The 23803-nt window shown below is 38.8% G+C and overlaps 1 protein-coding gene and 1 non-coding gene across 4 annotated transcripts in view; both read left to right on the forward strand.

Annotated features, from left to right (window-relative positions):
• The window catches only part of LOC123681636 (matrix metalloproteinase-2-like), a 104740-nt gene that overhangs the window by 53695 nt on the left and 27242 nt on the right, over positions 1–23803 (forward strand). The window contains exon 1 of one of the 3 annotated variants that reach the window (XM_045619861.1): positions 23241–23390. The exons of the other annotated variants lie outside the window; for them this stretch is intronic. The gene's annotated coding sequence lies outside the window, so the exon portion shown is untranslated. Of the gene's footprint in view, positions 1–23240; positions 23391–23803 lie in introns of those variants that run through there. 3 annotated transcript variants of the gene reach the window in all.
• Positions 7583–7655, forward strand: Trnat-agu. The gene has a single exon. It is a non-coding gene; the product is annotated as a tRNA-Thr (tRNA).

Genomic DNA, 23803 nt, shown 5'->3' on the forward strand with positions numbered 1-23803 from the left:
AAAGCGCACCAAACAGTCAGTTTTTCTGGATGTAACGGTGTTTCGACATACACTTGAGGATTAGCTTCACTCCAAATGCGGCAGTTTTGTTTGTTGGCGTAGCCATTCAACCAGAAGTGAGCTTCATCGCTAAACAAAATAAAATGGACGTAGTGCGCGATACGTATTTTGCACAGAACCATTATTTTCGAAATGAAATTGCACTATTTGCAAGCGTTGTTCAGGCGTGAGTCTATTCATGATGAATTGCCAAACCAAACTAAGAATAAATCACTTGACAGCTGTTAAATCGGTCGCCATCTTGAACAATAATGCCAACTAAAAGTTATATACCTCGAAAAAAAAAAACACCCGTTATTATGATAAATAAATAATAAAAAACAAATGAATGTCAACTATAATCAATTATATACATGTGCACAATCACTGAACGAAGACATAACACCCATATACTTCGTTTATGAACCGAATCTGTCTGAACACGCGTCGGAACTCCAGTCCGCAGAATTACCTGATCTAATAAGATCAGGTGGCCGGAGAAGAGGTGGCAGATCTGGAAGACCTCTCGCTGCAACCTTGTCGCCGCCATCTCCGTAGTGTAAATCCATTTCCTCCGTCAGCCGTGAGCTATTACCAGATATTAGCAAGTCCCCGCTTCATAACTAATTCACTTAATGTTCAATCTCAGTTTTATTTCGCAGTCATTTAGGGGGTGCTCTCTCTGGCCCCTTCTGCTGACGCCTCGCGCCCGACTACGGGGTAGAGAGGGCTGAAGGGAAACCTTTGGGCTCGACGGTGTCGGCTTCCAGCCGAATGGAATTATGCATGCAGTTTGATGAGTTCGAGAAAGTTTCAAAACTCTCCACTAGGTCCATGAAGATCCTCTCGAGTTAGGTTGACAGTTGACGTTGAGAGTTACCCCTGGCAAATGTATCTAAGAATGTCCAGGTGGAACAACTAGAAGCAGTCTGATGGTTCTGAATACTCTTCAAAAATCGTTGGGGTTCATGGCAGCCATATTTCAACCTTTCTTGCAACTCTCAGGTTGTTAACTTGAGTTAGGTTGGATTAGAATGATAGTTGACGTTGATAGTTGAAGGTTACCTTTTGCAATTCGTCTTTAAACTACAAGTAGGAACAACTGTATGCAGTGTTTTCTTCTCCATTTCCTCAAGCTAGGGAATTCACCCTGTTTGCTAGACCTTGGCTTCTGTTCAGTAGATGAGAAAAACAAACTTTGTCCCCATCTCTTCAATGGGTGTCTAGGATTTCTTTTTCCATTGGGTCCACTATATCTTACCCTTCTCTTATTGACTTGCTAATCTGTCTATCTCTCAATGTTACCCCCGAAATTTACCTCAAGATCTTCATTTCTATTGTTCTAAGCTTCTGTATGCGGTACGATGGTTCTAAATAGGTTTTGAAAGTCCATAACTGGTTCATGAAAGCTTTATCTCAACCTTTGTTGTTGTTGATAGTTGACGATGGAAGCAGAAGGTTTCTTCTTGCAATGCATCTTTAAACAACAAGTTTGAACAACTGTTGCAGTGGGATGTTTCTTTATACATAAGTTTCAAGCTAGATCCCAACTTTCGGGTAGATGTCTTAGCTTTATTTAGGCTAGAAAGACAAGTGATCTTGATAGGTGTAGGTGATCTAGACCTCTTCGGCTAAAATTTATCTATTAACATTAGGTTGAGAGCTAACGTTGGCAGTTGAGAGTTGCCCCTGGCAAATTTGTCTTTGAATGTCCAGATGAAACAACTAGCAGTCTGATGAGGAAAACTAACTTTGTCCCCATCTCTTCAGTGGGAGTCCAGATTTTCTTTTCCCATTGGGACGTTCATGTTTGCAGATGTATGCAATTCTATCTGACGCCATTCATCAACGTGGTCTCTCCATTCCCTCCTTCTTTGCCTGCTCCACTTGACAACATCCTGTTTACCTTTCTCTTATTGACTTGCTGGCCTGTCTATACCTCAATGTTGCCCCCGAAATTCTCTTTAAGATCTTCGTTTCTACCCTTCTAAGCTCATGTATGCAGTGTGATGGTTCTAAAAAGGTCTCGAAAGTAGCTAGTAGGTTCATGCGATTTTTATCGCAACCTTTGTTGTAACTTTTGGGTTGTTAACTTAGGTTAGAATGATTGTTGACGTTGGAAGTAGAAAGTTAATTTTCGCATATCATCGTTAAACATCCAGTTGGAACAACTGTTGCAGTGGGATATACATAAGTTTCAAGCCCTATCCCAACTTAGATTTGATAAGGCCTGAAAGACAGTTGATCTTGATAGTTGTAGGTTATCTAGAGCTCTTCGTCTGAATTTTATCTATTAATGTTTAGTCCAGTAGGACAGTCTCTTGAAATATCAACAATTTGTGAGAAAAGTGGGAAGAGGTGGAAGAGACCATGTGGACAAAATGACTGAATTCACAAACTCATAACAATGGGTTCTGCATTGAGTGGGAAGACGAACTGTTTTTCATCGCAAGAGTTGTTGAACCTGAAAACATCTCCAGACTAAGGTCAACTATCGACCAGTCTGCTGCTCTAATTTTATGACGTGTAGTCATACAATATGATCATTTGGAATTGCCACCATGGGACTTTTGATGAGTGATCCAAATTTCTTCGACTGTGTTTTTTTAAACGAGCGATGGAGCTCACTCTCAGGGAGTGTTAATAAGGAAAATTGAGATACTGGACAATCGACCACCTCGACAAACTTCGCCAAATACTTTTCCACAGCCCAAAAGTCACAGTTTTGTGTGTTGTCTCGTGTATTAGAATCATTGGGTCTTAGTTTTTTGAAGAGGTCGGCATCACTCTAAGAGTGACCCTGGAAAATTGAGGAATTCGGTGGAGATAATCATCCAGAGATCTTTCGGTTAGGGCAAGATGGTGTTACAACAAACGTAATCAAACGTAACGTCGCCCAAGCGCAGTTGTCCAAAAGGTTTTTTCAGGCCATGTGATTGTTTATACTTGCAGCTTCAGTGGGCTCTGCGCTTTCCAGATTTGAGCCTCAGTCATTCTCATCTGAAGGATTAGGTAATATTCTCATTCTGGCATATGATGAAAGAACCAATAATCACTTGTAGGATATTCAGAAACTTTTTTACCCTTATTCAAATCGTTGTTTTGAGGGTTGGTGAGGTTAGGTTAGGTAAGATTGACAGTAATTGATAGTTGTGTCATCCTACTTCAAGAAAATTCAATTGGAATCCAGTTATTCTTGCGAATAACAAACAAACACAGAGCCTGTTAATTTTTTGTCAAGACAGTAACCGCACAGAATCGCGCAGCAGAAACGACAAATCTAAACGTCACAAGCGCATGACACAGAGCTTCGCGCCAACCGCCATCGACGTTTTCCGCTCCATCTGCACTTCTCAGCCTCCTCTCTATCGGATTTTAATAATTTCTAAATCACGTATCACGCGGGGGATTCTGAAGTCCTATTAATTTCGAGCAGTCTATGGACATAATCGCGTACTGCCTAGTTCATTATGCAATATTCATGCGAAAATCCAGTCATGTGGAGCGCTTCGAGCACCCTGTTTACAGAACTCGTTCAGTCCTGCAGGGCGACGTCGAACTTTGCCCCCGGCGTTCCCGTGGATTTTTCCCTACGTATCTGGATCATTACCAGTTGAATTAACGACGATTTTAAATACCTACAGGTATTTTTTTTTATTCCGATTGATTTAACGACAATGGTTCATTATTTTAAGGTTGGTAGGTATAGAAGTGTCGTTAGTTGTTGGTTAGATTGGCGTTCGATTTTAATAACTGGCGAGTGAGATTGGAGGTTGGCGTCATACAACTTACTTGACCGACACGTACCGTAGACGACACGTATCGTTTCAGACACGAAGCGAATCGATTGTCGGAACGGAGAGCGCGTTCATATACTCATTCAAGGAGCGTTTCAGTTTGATTCAGGCAGTAGGTAAATTGGGGTGCGAAAAAATGTTAAAACTCTCACGTAAAAAACTATGTGCTATTGCAGTATTACTGGATGAAGATGAAACAAGAGAAAAGTCAGTAAGAAGATTTAGTGTACACCCGATATTCAAAAACAGAACCAGCTTGTTTCAATTAGTCGATAACTGCCCTCCAAATTTTTTCTTTTCGTTAGTATCATGATACAATATGTTCTTTAGGATTTCCTGCTCACGCACTAAATATATTAATTTTTCGGAATCCATTACCAACGAAAATAACATGTTCCAAAACTAAGCGCAACTGTCTGCTAATTCACATCATCTGTTCAGACACGTTCCGACATGTTCATACAGAGTCTGCCCATAAGACATGAGACAAAATATTCTCTCGAAGAATACTGAACGGAACGGATGACGAATGACACGATCGATGACGGACAATATGAATTATTTCATATGAAACGCATCGAATGATATTTGTCGTAAACGATCCGCTTGGTGTCTGAAGCGATACGTGTCGGATAATATGAATCGACCCTCAAGTGACCGTACAGTTCATTCACGTCATCTTTTAAAAATCTGGGAAGTATAATGAAGATAAACAGGCTGTAATGATCGAGAACAGTAGTGAATCTCGTTTATTTCGTCCATAGAGTAATAAACATCGATAGGGGGAGTATACGCAATTTTTACATGTCCCCACCATGGTTAGATTACGTTGTCGGATTGTGATATATTTTCAAATCTACAATTTTACTATATCGCTATGAATGTATATCATTTTGAATGAAACTTATTTATTTGGGTGATTCCCGATTAAATATGCAAATTTGAATATTTGGAATCCGATATTTTTCCTAATTGTCGAATTTATAATAAGCAGAATATTTATTATTTTCTGTATCTACCGGCTGAAATCCGAAGTTTGGCAACTTTTGCTCTACTAGTGTCATCGGTTGTTTCACGTCGTTTGGCTCGCTTGAAGTTTGTTTTCTGAATTTCTGATATATTTAGGTATTTATTTCAATATATTTTGAGTTAATATAAAACTTTGATTCACTATCGGACATAAGAAATGCGTTCTTTGTGGAGAAACTCGCGAATTAAGTGAAATATCGTACCACTGATATGTTTTCATTTCCGCGCGCTCCATGTCAAATTTGATAGTTCTTGTTGGGGACAAAATTTGCTCACTGAAAATGACATATGCTCCCTCTATCTATGTTTATTATTCTGAGCTTTGAAAGCATTTCTTGAAGCTGGGGGAGCCATATGTGCCTCAGGACTAGGTCTTATAGACTGACGTATTATAGCAGAGCAAAATGAGCGTATTCTATGCGAAAAATACCTTCATTAAATTCGTTCATTGCGATCACGAGAAGCATTTGAATTATCAGAGGGCATGGTGGAAAATGAATAATCTCATTTCACGTTCCAATTGGCCCGAGTTTTCACACGCAATAATGATCTTGGATTAATTTATCGCAGTTTCTGGATCTTTATTGAAAGTTGAGACTGAATACAGTCTAGTCTAGACCAAACAAAGGGATATTCCGCATAATCAATAAAAATTTCCTGCCAATTTTGTCTTCTAAGGGACTTTAAATCATAATTTTCACACAGAACGAAATTAGCGGAAGGCGTCTGTTACAAAGAGATTTAGTGTCATTCACTTTGGTCCAAAGTGCGCAAGTGTGTTGGTCAACAGAATGAAATAAGAATTTGGTGCCGAAAATTAAACAACTGATTTGAAATGTCCTAATTTCAAACGTCAAGTGCTTTTTTGTATCAGCTCTAGTTTTCTAGAATCTGATCAATTGATGTTAGCACTGATACAAGCCAAAAATAAGAAAATGAAAATATCTTTATCGACCAAAATATAAATTTCCTACTCAAAAATTTAATCTTACTAGCTAAATATTAGATGTACAACATTGCTTTCGCCGTTTTAAAATAAATAGGGGTAGCGGTAAGTGGTAGTCGAAATAAATAGATCGTAGATGTCATAAAATAAGCTTAGGTATTTGTTAAAATAACGCCATCGAAATACTAATCGATTTGGGTCTGCATCATAAAGTTATTCTCGATTGAACATGTCAGCTTACGAGCCAAATTCTCGTCATTTGCAGGAGGTTTTAATTTTCTGCTTTAATATGAAGAAATCTGCGGTTGAGGCTCGTCGAAAGCTCTCAAACACCTATGGTGAGGCAGCTATCAGTGAAAAAATTTTCAATATCCAAAAATTTACAAAATCCAAAAATTTTCAAAATCCAAAATTTTGAAATTCAAAAATTTTCAAAAATCCAAAATTTTCAAGATCCAAAAATTTTCAAAATCCAATTTCAAAATCCAAAAATTTTCAAAATCCAAAATTTTGAAATTCAAAAATTTTCAAAATCCAAAAATTTTCAAAATCCAAAAATTTTCAAAATCCAAAAATTTTCAAAATCCAAAAATGTTCAAAATCCAAAATTTTGAAATTCAAAAATTTTCAGAATCCAAAAATTTTCAAAATCCAAGAATTTTCAAAATCCAAGAATTTTCAGAGTCCAAAAATTTTCAAAATCCAAAATTTTGAAATTCAAAAATTTTCAAAATCCAAAAATTTTCGAAATCCAAAAATTTTCAAAATCCAAAATTTTGAAATTCAAAAATTTTCAAAAATCCAAAATTTTCAAGATCCAAAAATTTTCAAAATCCAAAATTTTGAAATTCAAAATTTTTCAAGATCCAAAAAGTTTCAAAATCCAAAATTTTGAAATTCAAAAATTTTCAAGATGTAAAAATTTTCAAAATCCAAAATTTTGAAATTCAAAAATTTTCAAGATCCAAAACGTTGATGTTGACGAGGAAGACCAGTATGGCGGTGGAAGAGAGAAGAATAAGCAGAATTGGAGGCATTACTTGATCGAGACTCGTGTCAAAAGCAACAAGAATTGGCAGGATCATTGGGAGCGACGCAACAAGCCATTTCAAAACGCCTGAAAGTCATGGGAATGATTCAGAAACAAGGAAATTGGGTGCCGTACGAGTTGAAGCCGAGAGACGTTGAACGGCGTTTGTTTGCCTTGTGAACAGCTGCTTGCAAGGCAAAGACGAAAGGGATTTCTGCATCGCATTGTGACTGGATATGAAAAATGGGTACATTACGATAATCCCAAGCGCAGAAAATCATGGGGATATTCCAGCCATACTTCCACGTCGACGGCCAAATCGAATATTCACATTTCAAAGGTCGTGCTCAGTATTTGGTGGGACCAGCTATTCATTTTACAGCATGACAACGTTCGGCCTTACGTTGCTAAATCCATTGATACCTATCTGGAAACGCTCAAGTGGGACGTCCTACCTCACCCTCCGTATTACCCAGATATTGCACCGTCAGATTATTACTTGTTCTGATCGATCGCACATGGTCTGGTTCATCAGAAGTTCTACTCATATGAAGACATCAAACAATGGCTTGATTCGTGGATAGCTTCAAAGGGAATACCGTAACGGTATTCGAACTCTACCAGAAAGTTAGTAAAAAGCTGTAGCTAAAAATGGGCACTACTTCAAATATTAAATTAATTTTACGGAATTATTTTTTCTTCTTAGGATAAGCGGTTCCCCTTTGCGAAGAATCTGCAGCTTCCTCGATGGCTCAGTGGCTAGAGCATCGAACTAGTAATTCGGAGGTTGCGGGTTCGAGTCCCGCTCGGAGAGGTTGTTTTTTCTGAATTGAAAAATTTTCTGAATGCTGTGAAATTAATTACACAGACCTTGAACCATTATTTAATCCTTCAAATGATTAATTATCGTAACCTTTTTGATGTAGTTGCATTTTCGTCAAAAAAACACCGGAAACTCAGTTTCCGAACTGCCCAACGTCTTCCAACTCCCTTTAAACCCCTAATACCCAATCTCAACGCTTCTAATGGGTGGTATCCTTAACCCTTTGACGTTCGACGTTCGATCGAGTGACAGATAACGAAGTGTCGCCGCATTCTGATCGAATTAAAACGGTCCCGATACATCTAATGCCATCCGGCGAAGTTGGCTGGTTCCCACACTGAAACTTGAACCATCAATTGGTCCTTTCATCAAGGAGGCAGTATGTTACTTGAATAATTATCGGTTTACCTTTGCATTACCGCTTCCGACATTCTTGGATCCGGTCGATTGATGTGTGAAATTGGCTTTGAGAGCTTCGATTCCGAAAGTTTAACTTGGCGCCTCTGAACGTTCGATTGACAGGCTACGATCTATCTGGGCCATTAACGGAGTCTTTTGGCTTGGCGCAGTTGGATGGTTCGTCTGCCGTTTTCTTCTCGCGCTGGAAGGAGAGAAAAGTGTTACTAATAACTTTCCGCCTTTCAGGTGTCTACATTGAAGTTTCGAAATTCCATAATAAAGGGTTTTTTTTTAGAGCTATAGAACTTTAAATTGCAATAAAACAGCGATGGATTATTCGATTGACATGAATTTTATTTATCCGCAAGATAATCTTGTGGCATAACATTTTAAATATGATTTCTGGCATATGACCGCCACGGCTGGCTCGGATGTAGTCCAATCTGAAGTTTCAATTTTCGATGACTTTTTCCAACATTTGTGGCCGTATATCGGCAATAACACGGCGAATGTTGTCTTCCAAATGGTCAAGGGTTTGTGGCTTATCCGCATAGACCAATGACTTTACATAGCCACACAGAAAGTAGTGTAGCGGTGTTAAATCACAAGATCTTGGAGGCCAATTCACAGGTCCAAAACGTGAAATTAGGCGGTCACCAAACGTGTCTTTCAATAAATCGATTGTGGCACGAGCTGTGTGACATGTTGCGCTGTCTTGTTGGAACCACAGCTCCTAGACATCATGGTTGTTCAATTCAGGAATGAAAAAGTTAGTAATCATGGCTCAATACCGATCACCCTTGACTGTAACGTTCTGGCCATCATCGTTTTTGAAGAAGTACGGACCAATGATTCCACCAGCCCATAAAGCGCACCAAACAGTCAGTTTTTCTGGATGTAAAGGTGTTTCGACATACACTTGAGGATCAGCTTCACTCCAAATGCGGCAGTTTTGTTTGTTGACGTAGCCATTCAACCAGAAGTGCGCTTCACCGCTAAACAAAATAAAATGGACGTAGTGCGCGATACGTATTCCGCACAGAACCATTATTTTCGAAATAAAATTGCACTTTTTGCAAGCGTTGTTCAGACGTGAGTCTATTCATGATGAATTGCCAAACCAAACTGAGAATAAATCACTTGACAACTGTTGAATCGGTCGCCATCTCGAACAGTAATGCCAACATGAAGTTATATACCTCGAAAAAAACACCCTATACAACTATTCCATCCACATCCAGCAAAACATATATAGAAGAATTCCCTTCCAACTGCTCTCTTCACGCCGGTATCGGGAAGATCCCGACTACACCTAGGCTTTTAACGTTTCGACAGCAGCAGAATTGACGTCTCGACTGCGAACGGAAGACGTCAGATCTCCACCGTTCGCCACCAGGCACTTACTGTCTCCTCCTCCTACCCCTCAGCGTTGGACGAAAATGCCTCGAGATGAAAATGGCCCGAGAGAGAAACCTGGATAAATCACATCAAGTCGCGGATGACGGAAAAATCGCAGTAAGGCAACTGCTAATACACGTCTGGATAGGGGTTTTGGGGGCGCAAAGGGGTGAGGGTTGGTTGTTTACGACGGGGGGTTGAAACGGTCCATTAGATGTCGCACACGGCAATATTTGTTCGTTACGTGTGTCCTGGAGAATTTGGAGAAGTTTCGGGGATGCTGGGAGTGCGTTCTTGCTCTGGATTAGTCGACTTGATCTTACGTTACCTGTTAGGATGCTGCAAACTTCATATCGTAGACGTCAGTGTTTATGTAAAGGGTGTTTTTTTTTAAGAGCTATAGAACTTTAAATTGCAATAAAACAACGATGGATTATTCGATTGACATGAATGTTATTTATCCGCAAGATAATCTTGTGGCATTACATTTTAAATATGACTTCTGGCATATGACCGTCACGGCTGGCTCGGATGTAGTCCAATCTGGACGTCCAATTTTCGATGACTTTTCCCAACATTTGTGGCCGTACATCGGCAATAACACGGCGAATGTTGTCTTCCAAATGGTCAAGGGTTTGTGGCTTATCCGCATAGACCAATGACTTTACATAGCCCCACAGAAAGTAGTCTAGCGGTGTTAAATCACAAGATCTTGGAGGCCAATTCACAGGTCCAAAACGTGAAATTAGGCGGTCACCAAACGTGTCTTTCAAAAAATCGATTGTGGCACGAGCTGTGTGACATGTTGCGCCGTCTTGTTGGAACCACAGCTCCTGGACATCATGGTTGTTCAATTCAGGAATGAAAAAGTTAGTAATCATGGCTCTATACCGATCACCATTGAGAACAATAGATTAGATTTGAAGGGGGTTTCATTGTAGCTAAAATGCTGTTTTGCCCCCATCAGAGCTATTCTCGACATCTACAGCTCCTCGCTTTCCAGTAGTAATGAGTTCTAATGATCTCTAGTATCTGAGATTGCTTCAAGGAAGCTAATTCCTCACTTCCACAAGTTTCTTGTCCAAAGCTGATTTTGCATTGGCTAGTGATGGCGAGGCTTTCCGTCACCAGGTTATGCGGAGTTTCTATTTTCATGAAGTGCTTCCTTAGGCGACAATGTCGTGTTAGGGGTCCAGTGAGGAGGTGTAGCATATTCTTGCTTAGATTCAGATAGTCTTAGATCTCTCAGTGTCGAAGTTTCGAAGAAAATTTTTGGAATTGGTACGTTCGCCTATATCTATCTGAGCGACAATAAGTGATTCGATAAAGTAGATTACGAAAATGCCTGCTGTTCAGAGATTGATCCACTATTTCATAAATTATAGGCTGAAAACTGAAATATTCAACAAATTTTTGATAAATTTCTCTAGGCTGCCAATTCTTCTTGAAACAAGATACGGATTTGAAACCTCGATATGTTCTAGATCAGAGCTCGATCTTCAAAAAACAATTTTGTTTGAGGGGGCTGTGGCCACTATGTCAGAAGATATAACGATTTTTGTGTAGAAATTGAATTTTTACGGTTTTTCCGAAATTTGGAGTTCAAAATTTTCATAAACTTTAGGACTACGAAAAATCGGTGGACAGTGTTAGAATTGACAATCCTTAATTAGCCGAATCTCGGCCGAAAATTTTTATATCGAAAAATGTTAGTAAAATTTTCCATGCCCGATCCTTGGAATTTTTTTTTCACAATAATCAAAAGTTCCCTTATGATAATTTGAATGCTTGCAATTTATTAATTAATCCATTATTCAGTTATTTCCAACGGTATAATTCCTATCAGATAACCCTTCATCAACAATAAGCATCTCTCAACTCATCCAAGGTCAAACCGACGAACGCCTCCTCAAAAATTCCCGGATATTCATCTGGATAAACTGCAATTCGTCGAGGCAATGAGATTCAGATTCTCCGAAAACGTAAAAACTCCAGTGGCGGATTGAAACCCTAGGTCCCTGAATACAAAGTGGAGTATATCGTAAAAATCCCTTACTAAATTCAAACGTGCACATACTTTGTCAAGAAATCTTCTGCTGCGGCTTCTTTTCGGAGACAATAGAGTTGACGCAGGCTTCATGGATGGCACACTCAAGAGTCTGAAGAGATTAGTGCTCCGGCGACCCTATCTGAGCCGTCTCGGCAGCTTGACAGTCAGGGGTGGATTCATATTTTTCATACCTTGGAGTGTCTATCCTTCCAGGTATCGAAGGGTCATAATGGTAGATCGTTTGGACGTCATGTGGAGTTATGACCTTATTACCCATTCGAAAATACCTAAAAAATTTTCATAATGATTACCTCTTCGAGACCCCTACAGAAAAACATTCTCCTTTTTCTTTCGTGGAGAGTTGATTGAGGATAACAGAAGAAGAAGAATATTGAATTTGTGAAATTCCCATGACTGGAAAAATTACGCCTCTCACAATATGGACATTTATCTTTGAGAAGATTCACTGTTACACTTTTATAATCCAAGTAACCAATTCTATAAGCTTATCGTAAGCAAACTTCGACAACTTAGGAATATGAAGGGACCAATCTTCTTACCAGAAAAGCAGGTCTAAAGTCTTTCACTGCCAGTGCACCTAAAAGAAAGAGTTTCGAGAGAAGGAGAAACACTCTTATGGAATCTTCTAGGGTTGGATCATTCCAGAAACGCTGATACTGTAAGACCCAAGAAGTATATGGAACGTTTCAAGAACATTCTACATCTCCTCATTGGCTCACTGTCGCATCAAGAAGCATCTGATGATAGTATAGTTATCAGAAACTGGCGAGTGCAGATTCTGTTGAGAGGAAGAAGAAAATCCTGATCAGCTGATTGCGAAATGAATTGCCACAGCAAGCCAATACAAAAATATGCTTTGCACGAGAAACTGGTAGGAGTGAACTTCCTTGAAACCTTTCCAGATACTGTGGTGCCTTAGAACTCTGGAACTGGAAGGAGAGCTCAAGCTGATGCAGTGGTGAGGACAGCTCTGATGTAAGGTACAATTGACCTTAAAGTCAGATATTATTATGATTTCGACACTCTTCCTACAATAAAAATGACCGTCGAAATGCTGTGAATTGTATGATCAATAGAACAAGTTTTCCATTTGATACACATTTCGATCAAAATAAGAGAGAGCTTTGGAATGAAGGTATATAAGCCTAAATTGAGACTATACATGCCTTAAGAAACCTCTGTTTTGCAGGTAGAAACCTCAGCTGACTCTATGTCTGCTCAAGATTATCTTGAAAAGAACCCCAAAGGGACAAGTATTCACATTTTCTTCAAGGTTCCTCTAAGAATTCTTTCATCTTTATCAAGATTATGATTTACTCCACTCAGACTAAGGTCGATGTTTTCGTATACTTTTGACAGTATATACTGTGGAATTATGATGATTATCTTTTGACCTTAAGGACCTCAGAAAAGAAATATCGAAGGATAAAACAACCCCATCTGAATGTGAATACTTCTCATGAAATACAGTTGGAGCCTTTCTATTGTAATCAGAAAGCACCTTCCAATTGAAAGCATCTCTTAATTATACAAAGAAGCACCAATTCTCGCACAGGCCATATTTTCCATCCTCCCCACACTCTATGCCCCTTACAATCATAGAATAACAACAACTCTATTCATAAAACATAAACAACTCTCTGCCTTCTTTGAGTCCAAATCCTTACTCGAATGTCATCATCTCACCTATCCTGATTAGGGGAATCCCCCTGAATCCTACAACCCCATCCCTGGCTCGGTGGCTTCGGGCAGCCCAGTCACGAGTATTTCTGTGGTCTGAGTGCCACGTCAGTGCTCGAGAGATGAAGTGCGGGGTAACAATGGGTGGGGGCCCATTGAAAAGGACACCTACTCGATTAGATGGTGACGTCAACGTTTCTCCGTTTGATTTGGCAAGTGGATGTGCTGGCGATTAGTGAGCCAATGGCGGTCAACCGGTGAGGTGGTCAGGAGTGGGGGGATGACAGGGGGTAGGTTTACGCATTGTTTTGATCGTGTTTCTATCGGAATTAATTAATTCCATCCCCACTCGAAGATGTTCTGGATTGAGGTGTGGATTCGACCAGAGATGAGGTGTGTTGGATGTTGGAGTAGTTGTCGTGTTTGACAGGTGACAGTTATGTCACCTGTTGAGAAAAATATCTAGTTTTCATAATTATTCCACGTCAAATAATGGAATCATAGGCATACCATTTCATGTATTATCTGAAAATAAAACTTCTCCAGTTGACTAGGATATAACATTGTACAGACTACAGGGTGTCCCAAATTCGATTATCTCTGAGAGCTTCTCGATACTATAAGACTTCGAGAGAATTCTTCAAGGAAGCCTGATCTCTTTTCTCGAAATAATAAGATTTCAGAAATCACATCGTGAATTGAAAAAGTTAATTGAGTCTACTTCATGAAGGTTTTTTCGATATAAATATAAAAAAATTTACCACAATTTTTTTTTGGTTATTAATATTTTGTCACTATTGGAATTGTATTTCGTAACAGAAGAATCGAATATGTCATAAAGATATGTTATAAAGGAAAAAGGAGTATATGTTGTCAATTTTTTTTAGATTAGGTCTACAACATTGCTTCCGCCATTTTGCAATAGATGACTGTAGCGGTAAGTGGTATTCGAAATAAATAGATCGTAGATGTCATACAATAAGCTTAGGTATTTGTAAACATAACGCCATCGAAATATTAGTCAATTTAGGTCTACATCAAAAAGTTATTCTCGATTGAATATGTCAGTTTACGAGCCAAATTCTCGTATTTGCAAAAGGTGTTAATTTTTTGCTTCTATATGAAGAAATTTGCGGATGAGGCTCATCGAACGCTCTCAAATACCTATGGTTGGCCGCTATTAGTGAAAAAACGTGCCGAGAGTAGCTTGAACGCTTCAAAAACGGTGATTTTGACGTTTGAAGACCAGCATGGCGGTAGAAAAGAGAAGGTTTTCGGAGATGCAGAATTGGAGGCGTTACTTGATCCAGACTCGTGTCAAACGCAACAAGAATAGGAAGGATTATTGGGAGTGACGCAAAAAGCCATTTCAAAATGCCTGAAAGTAATAGAAATGATTTAGAAACAAGGAAATTGGGTGCCGTACGAATTGAAGCCGATAGATGTTGAACGGCGTTGGTTTGCTTTGAACAGCTGCATGCAAGGCGAAGACGGAAAAGATTTCTGCATCGCATTGGGACTTTAGACGAATAATGGGTTCTTTATGATAATCTCAAGTGCTGTAAATCATGTGGATATCCCGGCTATACTTCCACGTCGACGGCCAAACCGAATATTCACGGTTCCAAGATCATGCTCAGTATTTGGTGGGGCCAGCTCAGCATAGCATATTATAAGTTGTTAAAATCGACTGAAACAATCACAGGCGAACGTTATCGAACTCAATCAATGCGTTTGAGTCGAGCATTGAAAGACAAACGAGAGACATGATGAAGTGTTTTAACATCATGACAATGCTCGACCCCATATTGCGCAAGTAGTCAAGACATTTTTGGAAATGTTGAAATAGGAAGACCTACCCCACCCGCCGGATTCTCCACACGTTGCTTTCTCGAACCATCACTTGTTTCGATCGATGGCACACGGCCTGGCTGACCAGCACTTCCGGTTTTATGAAGAAGTAAAAAATCGCACCGATTCGTGGATCGCTTCAAAAGATGATCAGTTTTTTACGACAAAGCCTCGAATTCCGGAAAAAAAAATTGTACGCCTATGTAGAAAAACAAAAATTGCAAATTTCAGAGTTGAAATTTTGCGTGTAAAAAAGAGAACAAATAATCCCTCTTTGTTTCATAAGGAAATATAGTACTGAACAAGGACTGAAATTTTTTCATTCGGCTTTCGTACACCCCAAATTCGAACTACGATAACTTCGTAAAACGGGGGTTGAAAATATTTCCGAACATCCCTGAAGTTTCATCATAAAAAATAATAAACCCCTCCCAGGACATCAAATTCAATTCCAATAAATTTTATCCATTAGTGAATCGCAGATGAAACTCAACCTCAATAATCTCTCGATATTCTTGAGAATAGACCGGAGATTACCCCCACCCCTTCCCCCTCTCCACCCTATTCGATCACCGTAGCCAACAACGATTGGGTAACTGAGCTCACCCTTTTACGATACAGTTTGGCAGGGTTGATATATCCTAAATGTCAATTACTTTTGAAGGTTATTGCTCATTCCGCGACCAAAATGTTTATTACGTAAATCTAATCAACTCTTCGTGCCATTTTTTATGGAAACGGAACAATAGTTTGATTGATTATGGCTTCGATACGGCCCGGAATGAAAAGGCTCAAGGGTAGGGTTAATATCGTAATCATATTTATATTTTCTTTTTCAACCCCTTCTCGAGTTATTTTGGCCATTATAAGGGAAATCTTCTGGGCCAGTTTGAATCCATTTGGGGTTGCTCCAGTGTCGACGCAATGGTTATAAACATCGTCAATTTTATTATCGCGAAAATGAGTACTCAACGTTGGAGGATTTTTTTTTTTTTCAATTAAGCTGGGTTGTCTTTTTGTTGGTTCTAGGGATCTCCGTTCAATTTTGGGGTGTTATTTTCGATAATGACGCTTTGGAAGAAAAATTGGGAGGTTCTAATTAACACAAAGATGTGTTTTTCATCTTACTGAGTGGTTCAATTAACTGACAATGTTGGAGAAGTGTCTCTAGAATGTGAAAGAACACTTTTCCACAACTTTGCGAGGAAAAAATTATTGCTGAATACTATCTACTGCTACTATCTGTGGCAAATCTTGTAGAACGTGCGGGAATATCTCAGTTTCACAGACATATTTTATGGTTATATTTCATTATTATAAGTTGGTACTCGGAACTCTCCTGCCACGGATTTATCTATAATCTGTCAAATTTGTGATACAGGAAACAGTTCTGTCAACCAACATTTTCCAATGCAAAAATCACTAAACGATATTAATGTAAATATTCCTTGAGTTTCGATAAAAATCCGGTGACAGCTGTTAAACCTTGAACAGTGATGCCAACTTGAAGTTATATACCTCGAAAAAAAACACCCTTTATAATAAATAACTATAATTTTTTAATAGTACAAACATAGAAAGTATAAAACTTGTTTCAGTTAGGAATTAAAAGAATTGAATTCCTAATATACAGGATGTTCCTAAACTGGGGATATAAATTAAAATGAGATTCCTTGAGTAACTCTTAAAAAAAAAGTCCTATAAATATGAGGTTGCAAACGCTTTGTTTTCGAGATACAGGGTGTTTCTCGAGGTCCTACTTTTTTGTGATGATTAAACCAGCTTATCGAATCTTCATCAATTTCCGCTATAGATTGGGTAAATAATTACCAAAACTCAAAGTTAATTTATTCATCACAGCTTATTAACTGGATCTTCCAATTTATTTGGATTTTCCTGACGATTACTAGAGAATTGTTTGGAATATTTTCCTCGAAATCAATAGCAGATACGACAAAACTACAAAAAAAACAAAAAATGTAGCCTGAACCAAATTTTCTTTCTACATTTTTCTAAACTACCAGTGGTCCACCAAAAATGTTTTAGAGGAAAGAAGCGGACACTGCCCCAGAAAAAATATCACTCTATAGATTTGCATTCAAAATTAGTATATCACATGATGAAAACTTCAAATTGAAACATCTATGACAAATTTGAGTTGATAATCTTGTGAAGGGAAGGTGATATGAGAAAAAAATCAAAATTTAACGCCCTGTATTTCGAAGACAAATCGTTTGCGGACCTGTCATTTTCGTTTGTATCTCCAATTTAAGAACACCCTGTATAATCAACTACGAGTATAGTGTTTCAATTCTATCGATTTGTAATTTTTGGAACGACTAAGGAAGAACTTTTACACAAAAAAAACCTGAAAACTGTGTTTCCTGATGTTAACCTTCGAAATATGAAGTATAAATTTTCGTTTAGAGATTCTTACAAGGGCTCAACTTCCTAATGGAAATTGATACGCTTCGACAAACGCCCCTATGGCCCTAAAGAATACAGCGAAGTATCCCCGTGAGCATTCGAACAAGCTCGTATTTCAACAGATACGTTCCTGTGGATTTAATCCATAGGTTTATGCATTTCATTGTACTGATTCCAGATAATTTTACACTTCGGATGTGAATGAATAAAATATGCTTCAGGAAATTCCTGACGGTACGATATATAGGATTTCAGTTAGCTGTCAGTCAGGACATGAGAATTGGGGCTTTTAGGAATACACTTGTCAGAAATATCGATGATTGTCGTAGAGTAATAAACATAGATAGAGGGAGTATACGCAATTTTTACATGTCCCCAACATGGTTAGATTACGTTGTCGGATTGTGATATATTTTCAAATCCACAATTCCACTATGTCGTTATGAATTTATATTATATTGAATGAAATATATTTATTTCAGTGATTCTCGATTATAAAGGGTGTTTTTTTTTAGAGCTATAGAACTTTAAATTGCAATAAAACAACGATGGATTATTCGATTGACATGAATTTTATTTATCCGCAAGATAATCTTGTGGCATTACATTTTAAATATGATTTCTGGCATATGACCGCCACGGCTGGCTCGGATGTAGTCCAATCAGGACGTCCAATTCTCGATGACTTTTTCCAACATTTGTGGCCGTATATTGGCAATAACACGGCGAATGTTGTCTTCCAAATGGTCAAGGGTTTGTGGCTTATCCGCATAGACCAATTACTTTACATAACCCCACAGAAAGTAATCTAGCGGTGTTAAATCACAAGATCTTGGAGGCAAATTCACAGGTCCAAAACGTGAAATTAGGCGGTCACCAAACGTGTCTTTTAATAAATCGATTGTGGCACGAGCTGTGTGACATTTGCGCTGTCTTGTTGGAACCATAGCTCCTGGACATCATGGTTGTCCAATTCAGGAATGAAAAAGTTAGTAATCATGACTCTATACCGATCACCATTGACTGTAACGTTCTGGCCATCATCGTTTTTGAAGAAGTACCGACGGACCAATTATTCCACCAGCCCATAAAGCGCACCAAACAGTCAGTTTTTCTGGATGTAACGGTGTTTCGACATACACTTGAGGATTAGCTTCACTCCAAATGCGGCAGTTTTGTTTGTTGACGAAGCCATTCAAGCAGAAGTGCGCTTCATCGCTGAACAAAATAAAATGGACGTAGTGCGCGATACGTATTCCGCACAGAAGCATTATTTTCGAAATAAAATTGAACTATTTGCAAGTTTTGTTCAGGCGTGAGTCTATTCATGATGAATTGCCAAACCAAACTAAGAATAAATCACTTGACAGCTGTTAAATCGGTAGCCATCTTGAACAGTAATGCCAACTTAAAGTTATATACCTCGAAAAAACACCCGTTACATTAATTGTACGTGGACGAACACCATAGAAACATGGTGTAAACACCAGTTTTCTCCCTACATTCTTCATGACCCAGACAAACTTCTATGGTTGTAAAGTTTTTTTCTGCATTTTTCTATGTCTGCATCCGATCTCTTCCACCATAAATAATTTAATTCCTCTCCTATACTACGAGAACGAAACGGACCATCAACGACGGCTCGTCCGCCCGAACCATAGATCCGTATACGGTACGTACGCCGGATTGATCCGGAATCGAAGGACCAGATCTCGGAGCCAATGCTCAAGCCAGAAATTCAATTCCATTTTGTTCGGCTCGCCCTCAAGGATTTCTTATAACTCAATAAATTTCGTATCACGTCAAATCTGAATATAATGCCCCTTTAAACGAATTATGTCGGAAGAATTTTGCTATGACGAGAGGAGGATATTGAATATTGATGATTCTATTAAAAAATACTTTATCTTTTACCGATCTGATTGGAGGAAGTGTGAGAGAGGTGTAAGGACGGGAGACGTGGAGGGTGGGCTTAAGACGTCGGGTAGATGGTCAAGGTCAAGTGATCAAGGAAGCTTGAAGATCAGTCTCGGCTCGGGTTTGGGCGTTTATTCCCCGAACGAATTGGCCTATAACAGACCAATTGAAAATTCCCCGGTCTTCCATAGTAAGACACATTTTTTTGACAAAATTCAATTTTATTATTCAACATAGTTTCCTTCGAGGGCGATACAGCGATTATAGCGATCTTACAACTTTTCGATACCATTTTTGTAGTACGATTTGTTTTTCGCTTCAAAATAGACCTCAGTTCCGGCGATTACTTATTCATTGGGACTAAATTTCTTTCCAGCGTGCATTCTTTTGAAGTCTGAGAACAGGAAAAATTCGCCGGGGGTCAGATCTGGCGAATACGGTGGATTCAGAAGCAATTCATGCAATTTTGCCATTATTTTCATTGATTTGTGATACGGCGCATCGAGTTGAAAAACAGCCCCTTTTTTTCTTCGAATGGGGCCGTTTTTTAACGAGTTCATCCTTTTAACGATCCAATAACGCTATATAATGATCGCTGTTGATGGTCTGTCCCTTTTGGAGGTAATCAATGAATATTATACAGTGCGCATCCCAGAATACTAATGACATAACCTTGCCAGCTGACTGTTGTGTTTTTCTTCGCTTTGGATTAGATTCATCGTGTGCAGTCCACTCAGCTGACAGTCGATTGGATTCCAGAGTGAAATGATGGAGCCATGTTTCATCCATTATCACATATCGACGCAAAAATTCAATTTTATTGCTCTTAAACAGGTTCAAACACTGCTCTGAATCATTTACATGTGTTACTTCTGATCGATTGTGAGCTCGCGCGGCACCCATTTTGCACACAGCTTTCTCATGTACAAATATTCGTGAATGATATGATGTACACGTTCAGATGATATCTTCACAATGTCTGCTATCCCGATCAACTTCACTTTAGGGTCATTCAAAATTATTTTGTGAACTTTTTGATTTTTTCGTCGATGACATCCTCTTTTGGACGTCCACTGCGTTCGCCGTCTTAGGTACTCATTTCGCCATGTTTAAACTTATCATACTTTTTCTTTTCGCTTTGGTTTCAAGAATTCAAAAAGAATATCGAAAAAAGGTACTATTGCAGAGACCATGTTGAAATTTTGCGTGTACATGAATGTATTCTGTAGAAATTGCATAACCCATAAACCGAAACACAAAATACATAGGAAATGTCAGAAGATGGTACACAATATTGCCATTATAACAATTTCAAACAGTATATTTCATATTGTTAAACCATTCAGTATATACACGCAACATACGATACGTTCCGCAGTCCTTCTGCGTCCTCCCAGTAAACCGCTCGCATAGAAAAACACGACAATGCGGTTTCATCCCGGTCGACAGAGACAATTCAAAAACGAATTAATTTACCGCGAAAAGAAAAGGTCCTTCACGTCAGGTACAAATCGCATCCCATTTATCAATCCCCGTTCCTGAAAGGAATGCCGCCTTTCAGACCGCCGGAAAAACATAAGCATAAAACGACGAGTGGGACATGTCACTGACAACGCACCGATTCCCAATCATTGTACAGATTTTAAGAGTGTCACATGTTCATGTTGGAATTCCCGGAGAGCGAAAATATTGTGAATGGCGAAATTTATTATTGATAGGCTTGATAGGTTAGGACGCGCTCTCTCGACGTTTTGAACGCCGAAATTGATTCAATTGTTTGGCGGAATGGGAATCACGAGTAGCTCGGACAGAGTGTCCCGTGCAATGATTACAGGGTTTTGAAATTTGTAAATGTTGGACGGACGGTCGATTACGCAACAAGTGGCGCCGATTGACAGGATGCGACAGTTGTTGGAATTTGCTGCTTTTCTTTTTTTTTTTTTTGGTGCGACTGATTAGGATTAAAATTGGGGGTTATAGCTATGATTTGTAGTTTTTTTTTGATAATTACCTTCTGCCCTAATTATAGAATCCATAAACGTGACAACTTTCGAAAGAAAATCGCTATAGTTTTATTATTTACATTTTATTATTTATATTTTTCTCGTATTAAAAATTAGGTGCCTTGTTGAATCAAATAGCGTACAATTCTGAGTAAAGGCCTAGTTTCTACTTGCCAAATGTCAAGTCCCCGGTCTGATTCTCAGATGGCGGTGCTAGTATTGAATCCATATGATTTTTAGTTAGTACCAACCTTCAAACGATACGTGTCAAAATTTGACAGCAGTCCGATCATTAGTTTGTGAGATATTGCTTTGTGAGTGAAGCTACTTTTGTTATTGGAAAAAAGATAAAATTTTGCTTTTTGAAGAGAAAAAATACAGATGAAGCAAAATCTTGGCTTGATGAAGACTTTCCGGGGTATGTACCAGGAAAATCAACCATCATTGATTGTATGATCAGTTTGAACGTGGTGAAATAAGCACCGAAGACTGCGAACGCAGTGGACGCCCAAAAGAGGCTGTTACCGACGAAAAAATCAAAAAGGTTCACAAAATAATTTTGAATGACCGTAAAGTGAAGTTGATCGAGATAGCAGACATTGTGAAGATATCATCTCAACGTGTACATCATATCATTCACGAATATTTGTACATGAGAAAGCTGTGTGCAAAATGGGTGCCACGCGAGCTCACAATCGATCAAAAGCAACAACGTATTAATGATTCTGAGCAGTGTTTGAAGCTGTTTAAGTGCAATAAACCTGAATTGTTGCGTCCATATGTGACAATGGATGAAACATGGCTCCATATTTTTACTCCGGAGTCCAATCGACAGTCAGCTGAGTGGACTGCACACGATGATCCGAATCCAAATCGAGGAAAAACACAACAGTCAGCTGGCAAGGTTATGGCATCAGTATTCTGGGATGCTCAAGGTATAATATTCATGGATTACCTCCAAAAGGGCCAGGCCATCAACAGCGATTATTATACAGCGTTATTGGATCGTTTAAAGAATGAAATCGTTAAAAAACGGCCCCATTTGAAGAGAAAAAAGGCTCTGTCTCATCAAGACCATGCGCCGTGTCATAAATCAATGAAAACAATGGCAAAATTGCATGAATTGGGCTTCGAATTGCTTCTGCAACCACCGTATCCGCCAGATCTGGCCCTCAGCGACTTTTTACTGTTCTCAAACCTCAAAAAAATGCTCGTTGGAAAGAAATTCAGCGCCAATGAAGAAGTAATCGCCGAACTGAGGCCTATTTTGAAGCGAAAGACAAATCCTACTAAAAAATGTTATCGAAAAGTTGGAAGATCGCTATAATCGCTGTATCGCCCTCGAAGGCAACTATGTTGAATAATAAAATAGAATTTTGGCAAAAAAATGTGTTTCACTATGGTAGACCGAGAACTTTGCAATTGGCCTGTTATACATATAGAGTTCTGCGATCTCCAAGGGTTCAATTGACGCATGAATGAACGTTCGCTCAAACGCAACGTGTTTTTCACGTTTTCAACGTTTCCAATCACAATCATTCAATCCAAACGAAATGTGACCGACTATCATCGCCTCCTTATCAAATTCAGGCTGGCTGTAAAACACGTGGGCGTATAAATGCATGAAAACGATACTCGAGAACACCCCCCTCTGGGCCATATCCGGAGAGATGCCACTGCATACCTCCTCGTCTTCTTCATCGGAATTATTAAGTGAATCTCTAAATCAATAAGCTCCACAACTATCACTTCAATATTGTTGGAGAGTGAACCCTTGGACTCTAAGTGACATCTGGATTTTTATCAATCTAACGGGGAGGGTGTGAGGGGCAGGTGCGCGTGCGTCGGCTCGCTATATAAGCCGGAGCCGCGGAGGAAATTTAGTATTTTCCGACGATCTTCCATGGTGACAAGTTGGTGGCTGGTATGAGTGAGATGCATTCGAAAACGTGTCCGGTATTGTTGGTCTGCTTGGAGATGGTACGTTTTTTAATTTTTTTGAGTTGTTTTGTGGTTTTTCAGTGAAATTTGGAGATTTTGTAGGCCCGGGAAAATTTTGATGAAAAAAAAATTTTTTTTAATATTTGTTTTGTTAAGTTGGGAATTTTTGTATACGTGCTGTTTGAATGTTGTGGCCTTTGAATTGACCTGATTTTACGCCCATTGATCTTAATTTATTGAGTAGAAATTGGGGTTTTTCTCGGACCGGGAAAATTGGGTCGAAACAAAATTTCGGAAAATTTTTGATTATTCGTTATGTTAAGTTGGGAATTTTTGTGATATTTAAATATTATGGCCTTTTAAATTGACCTGATTTTACCTTCAACAAAAAGTGAGTCTTTCAGTGGCTTAAATAATCTGGGATATTTTGTACTTACTTTATTTTAATAATT

The sequence above is a fragment of the Harmonia axyridis genome, chromosome 6, assembly GCF_914767665.1.
Source record: "Harmonia axyridis chromosome 6, icHarAxyr1.1, whole genome shotgun sequence".
Taxonomy (NCBI): domain Eukaryota; kingdom Metazoa; phylum Arthropoda; class Insecta; order Coleoptera; family Coccinellidae; genus Harmonia; species Harmonia axyridis.